Below are 6,068 nucleotides of genomic sequence, written 5' to 3'. Positions count from 1 at the left end.
CGGCGCAGAGGCACATTCTGCCTATATATAACTGACCTTTCACAAAATGTAGCATTCTGGGGGAAAAAAAGAAAGCCTGTCACACTCTGGAATCTCAAGTCTAAGTTTTCTCTATGAGGTGTCTTTCTTGGATGGAGCTGAAGTCCGCTCCCGCTGCACATCACTCATGGCGGGCAAGAAAGTCTGTCCATGCTGTACCTGCACAGAAATTCCATTGTCTCTGAGATGTTCCTGCGTATGACTCTCCACTTTGTCCATTGAGAGTACTGAATGCCAGCGTTCCTACAAAAATCAGACAATAGCACTGCCATCTTGGATATAGTCAGTTGACTCTCCACAGCCTATCCGGATAGTGCTTCAAGACCACCTCCCAATCAGCTTCCACTCTGTGCTATAAAGCACTTCCTGCCTAGCCCAATTCATCAGTCGCTTCTGTTGAAATGGCTACCCAGTGATTTGCTCCCTGACACTAGAAATTCTCTCAGCCTGCTCCGATTATATTAGTATTGCTCTCAGTCTGTAACTTCTCTGGTAATCTGCTCCAGCTGTATTCCACTCTAGTCCACTTTAAGCTGTACTTTGCTAAAATAAAGTATTATTTGTATTTTGGGTTAAATTCAGTTCTAGCTGCACTCTGCTCTAGTCCAGCTCCAGTTGGAATTCAGGGTCCAGTCTGGTTCAAGCTATACTTTGCTCCAGTTGTATTCTGGGTCCAGTCCACTTCTTCTAACTTCAAATCCCAGTAAGCACTACCTCATCTTTCGCTCTGTGAGCAAGAACTAAATCAGAATGGCCAACTTCATTCATGTGCCTTGTGTTCCTGCTTCAACACACCATGCCTGCTCAAGCCAGAATCAGCCCCCAGGCATGACAAAGCTTCTATAAAAATACTAAGTGTGCCAAATCAATTTTAATTCTGTAGGTCAGTTGTTCCCAACCTTGTCCTTCAAGTACCCCCAACAGTTCAGATTTCCAAGTCACCTGGAGGTGCACAGATGCACTCATTATTCACTGACACATTTTAAATGATCCACAGGTGGAGCTAATTATTTCACTTGTGATTCTGTTTGGAGACCTGGAAAACATGCACTGCGTGGGGTCCTGAGGGTCGAGGATGGTAACCACTGCTGTAGGCAGAAGGATAATATCTTCTTGAGCAAGGATACAGTCCTGCTGTTCCAGAATAATGTATTACCATCTGAATGCTTTAGATAATGTATGTTGTAAGAACAGTGCATGAAAGCCACTGCTAAGCCCACCGTAACCTAGTAAATGCCATATCCCATCATCTGATTTTAAATAATTTGTCATGTGGACTCGTCAATGTTCCCCAGTGTATTTTCTGTTATCAAAAATGTTGGAAGTCTGTAGCAAGTCAAGAAATTGCAAAGGCAGCAGGCTGAGTGCAGTTCAGAATGATCTGGACTACACAATAGTAGATAAGCATGCTGGAATACCCAGAACGAGACCTATTTAGGATACATATGTACGGTAGTAATCCGTAACTAATATTGCTTTCCTTATGGTCTCTACTACATATGTGTTGGATGGTTATAAATTTGCACTAATAGAAAGCAATGCATTTTGAAAATTATGTTTCATTTCTAAATCCACAGTTTGAAAAAATGTTCATATGAAAAAATGTGCAAAAGAATGTCATAATAAACTATTTTAAATGCATGTACTATTTTGTGTTATGATGTTATACCGCCGCATGAGTGACCCTGAATTACAACTCGCATATAAAAATATTTTTTATTTCATAGCACTCTCTGATCTCTACATCTACCCATTGCAAAGGTACCGTCTCCACTCTCCTTTCACAACTTTTCCTTACACGGGATATAACAAAGTTACCAATACAATAAAGCAATGCTAGTGCCATGATTACATACAAGAATAAATATATCACACTGGTCCCATTCTATAAACCAATATAAGAGGGTTTAAACAAATAAAGCACTCTGCTATTTTGCATAAGTCTGCCAGTAAGCCTTACTGACATCTTATTTTAACTCTGTCCCTGCAGAAGGTCATCACATCACATGTATATACATGGCACCATTGTGGATACACCAAGTGATGGTTACATTTTTATTTTCATGCTACCTCCTGTCTTCTCATCTGATCCAAGACTCTCCACCACCCTGGTCACATCCTAACACACTCAACTCCAACTTTTGCTTGAAGTGTTCGTATCCTCTAGAACTGACTTACTTTGGGGGAAATTTACTAAGATGAGAGTTCTATTTCACATGGGATGTTGCTATGGGCAACCCATCAGATCCTGTCTATTATCTTCTAGAGGGCACCAAAAAAATAAGTTGATTCTGATTGGTTTCCCATAGCAACATCCCATGTGAAATAGAACTCGCATCTTAGTAATTTCAGGTCAGGCTGTCCAATATTTTTGCAGACTTAAAACACACCCCTAAAACATACTTTTTAAGCACATCAGCCGCCCCCACATTTCATTTTCATTTCCACATTTTCATTTTGTGGAGACAAAGGGTGGCTCCACATTTCACACACTAGTGTTCGGTTTACTAAGGTTTCTAAAAGAGACAGGCAGTGGTGTTGCTCATAGCAACCATTGAGATTATATACATTTTCTAAGAGACTGGAAACTCTATAGAGACAAGGTGTCTAGACAAAAGGACAAGTTGTGCCATGAGCAATGTACATTTGTGTCACCTCTTCAATCTACACTACCGCAGAATATAATAACCGCACCAAAACACACAATATATAGTCAATGACTAAAGGGAGCGGTAGAAAGATTTACAAAAATATTCCACAGCAACAAACTTATCCAGCCTACAAGATACACAATGCCTCGGGAACCATCACCTGGCACAGAGTCTGTTGTTCATTTCTAACTGCAGCATAAGCCAGCAACACAGATGGTAAAGGAGTAATAATAAAAGTGTGAATAAGATGAGCAGGGGAATAGAGAACTTAGGGCCTTATTCTAGTTCACTCTTAGAGACAGATTCATTCTTAGATGGACAAAACCATGTGCACTGCAGGGGGGCAGATGTAACGTGCAGAGAGAATTAGCTTTGGGTGAGTTATTTTGTTTCTGTGCAGGGAAAATACTGGCTGCTTTATTTTTACACTGCAATATAGATCTCACTTTGAAGAAAAACCCCACCCAAATCTAATTCTCTCTGCACGTTACATCTGCCCCACCTGCAGTGCTCATGGTTTTGTCCAGCTAAGAAGGAATTTTCCTCTAAGAGTGAACTAGAATAAGGCCCTTACTCTGGACCTAGGAACTTACAGAGTCTCATCGCAGTGTGATGGAATGAGAGATTTTGTTTAAAACCCAGGAAAAAAACCAACCAGTCAGGTAAATTGTGGAATAGAATAAATTTATTACTAGATCTGTACATGTATAAAATTACCTGGTCATTCAATCCCGATCGACATTTCTCCCACCATTTCAATCCAACTAGTGCCGTATGGGTTGTCTGAGTTTACCTCTCTTCTAAACCACACCTGGACAGGAAACAATACAGAGCCAGCTCTCTTACCATCTACCAGAAGAGGACTGATTGATGCATAATTCTACTGAAAGAAAGGTTTGATGACTACGTAGCAGTTTCCCAATTATTGTGAAACTGCACATACACAGGACCCTTTTGCAGAACGGTCCTGTGATTGCATCTAAGAAATGCGAATGACTTCCTGCATTTGCGGGGAGGGGCGGAGGTGGACAGCATCTATGAAAACTGGTGCATGCTATCTCTGTTTCCTGGGCATGGTGAGGCCAAGGACTCCATCGCATAGGTTACCTTGGCCTCGCATGTTTCCTGCAACTACAAGCCTGCACAAGGTCAGACTTACTCAGGCGGCTTGCAGTTAGATAAAAATTGCGACCGATGGTAGTGATAATCATCTAGAATTGTGATCGCATCACAGTTTTCGCAATGGCAAATGCAGGAAGGAGGTGGTTTTCATTGCTAAGGATGTGAACAGCTTAGCATATAGAAAAGTTACAGAAAAGGGTGAGGTGGCTGCTCTGCGCACACCTGGGGCATAACCTGAGGAAGAATCTATTTGAAACGCGTTGGCAGTTGAGAGGCTCGAGTATATCTCGATCCCCACTAGAAATAAAATGTGGTACGTCCAGTGTACATATCTATACATGTGAAGATCACGTTTGGGGTGGAGTGGTGGAAGATACTATTTGACGTGATTGATCCACCTAACAAAGATACCTTTATGAACATAGAAACACTTTTCTTGGTGTGAGTATGGTATGAGAACCAAGTTCAGAGAGACGTATATGTTTTTTTTAAAATGATCTATTTTCACGTTTGCTTATTTCACATATACGTCGTGGATAAACTATTCTGGCTGATTTGAGGGAATTCCATGATCCGGATACAGAAGAAATTCGTTAAGGACTTTTTTGCAAGCTCTCTTTTTTACTCTGTATAATCCTTTTTTTTTTTGTTGTATCATAGCTTAGCATATAGAGTCCAACCTGAATAAGGCCCATAGTCAGACCATTTTGCATTCTTCCTTTTTCAGAGAACAAACAAAAGAAAATATTGTCTTGTACGATACACAAACTATAAAATGTAATTTTTAATAATTCACAATAAGCTAGGTCCAGCAAAATATGACTAAAGGCAGTATACACATAAATACTTGTACAAATTGTGTTACGAAACAATGGAAATGTGATTTAAAACCAAACAAAGACTCTTATGTGTAATATTACACTCAAAGATTATAACTGATATACAGGTTGAGTATCCCTTATCAGAAATGCTCGGGACCATAAGCATTTTGGATAATGGTTTATTGCGGATTTCAGAATTATTATTTTTTTCATACTTACCTGGTCCCCTGGCGGTGCCCCGATGTCCATGGTGTCCCCTGCCGTCCTTCAGATTTCTCTCCAGCGGCATCCCCGGTCCCAAGGAGGCATTGTGCAATGTATTCTTGGGAGCAGGGATGCCGCTGAAGTGGAGTCCGATTCCCGCCGTGGCCCCCGGGGATTAGGTAAGTATAAAAAAAGGTGTAGGGAGAGGAATCAAAGAAAAACCCGAAATATATTCTGAAAACCTATGGTTTTCGGAATATTTTGGATATGGGACAACCGGATAAGGGATACCCAACCTGTATGATGAATAAATATATTAGTGTCAGTGAATGATGACAATTTTCAACATCATCCCCCAGTCATCGGAAAATACAGTGAAATCTGACTACATCGTCAACAACTGCATGTTCAGCGGGGTCTGGGGTAGTGTGTACCCTGTTAAAGAGGTGTCACCGTGTGACACCATGCGCCAGAATGCGGCGTAATTCTGATGAAGGAACTTGATGCCGAAACGCCTTAAGCATGGACTTCTATTTGACTTGGACATCTGTCATACGGTAATTTGGCATTCTGGCACAAGCCCCAACGTACTGATTACTGATCTGGTGTCTCTCTATTGCCCCACTGCCCTGTGCTGTGAGAGATAATCTACATAGGTCTGATCATCTATGCTGCTTCGTTATACCAGGACCTTAAGGACCAAACCCTAGGATTTGTCCAGGACCCATTATTGGGGACATTCATCTTAACCTATTTAACTGTCTCAATGTTGGTAACTTCAAGAGCGCATTGCTTTTGTATTCACCTGCATTCTTGCACTTTTGTTTCGTTTGAGTAAATTTGGGATGTTTGCTCTGATCACACAGTACTAGTAGCAGCACTTGGGTTTTATTGCGCACGGATTTCAGATTACCTATTTATTCCAAGAGTAATTGTCAACAGGTTATTAAATATTGTTGTCTGACTGGATCTGGCCTGAGATGATGCACATTATTTTGTGTTCCTTGGTCACAGCCCAAATCACGTTGACACCAGTGTTCCCTCTAAGCTGTGCGCGTGTGCGCGCGCACACAACTCGATGAGCGTGCGCACAGACATTACAACAGAGCGCACAAAGCAGCAGTGGTCCCTTTTTGCAGTTGTGGACTCAATTAATGTGTGTTTCACCCAATAACTACATTGTGTGCTGTGTTTTGAATGTTTAAATGTTTAATATCATTTTGAAGTAAAG

This window comes from Crinia signifera, chromosome 7 (assembly GCF_055691185.1).
Source record: "Crinia signifera chromosome 7, ASM5569118v1, whole genome shotgun sequence".
NCBI lineage: Eukaryota > Metazoa > Chordata > Amphibia > Anura > Myobatrachidae > Crinia > Crinia signifera.
This window is presented reverse-complemented; position numbering follows the sequence as displayed.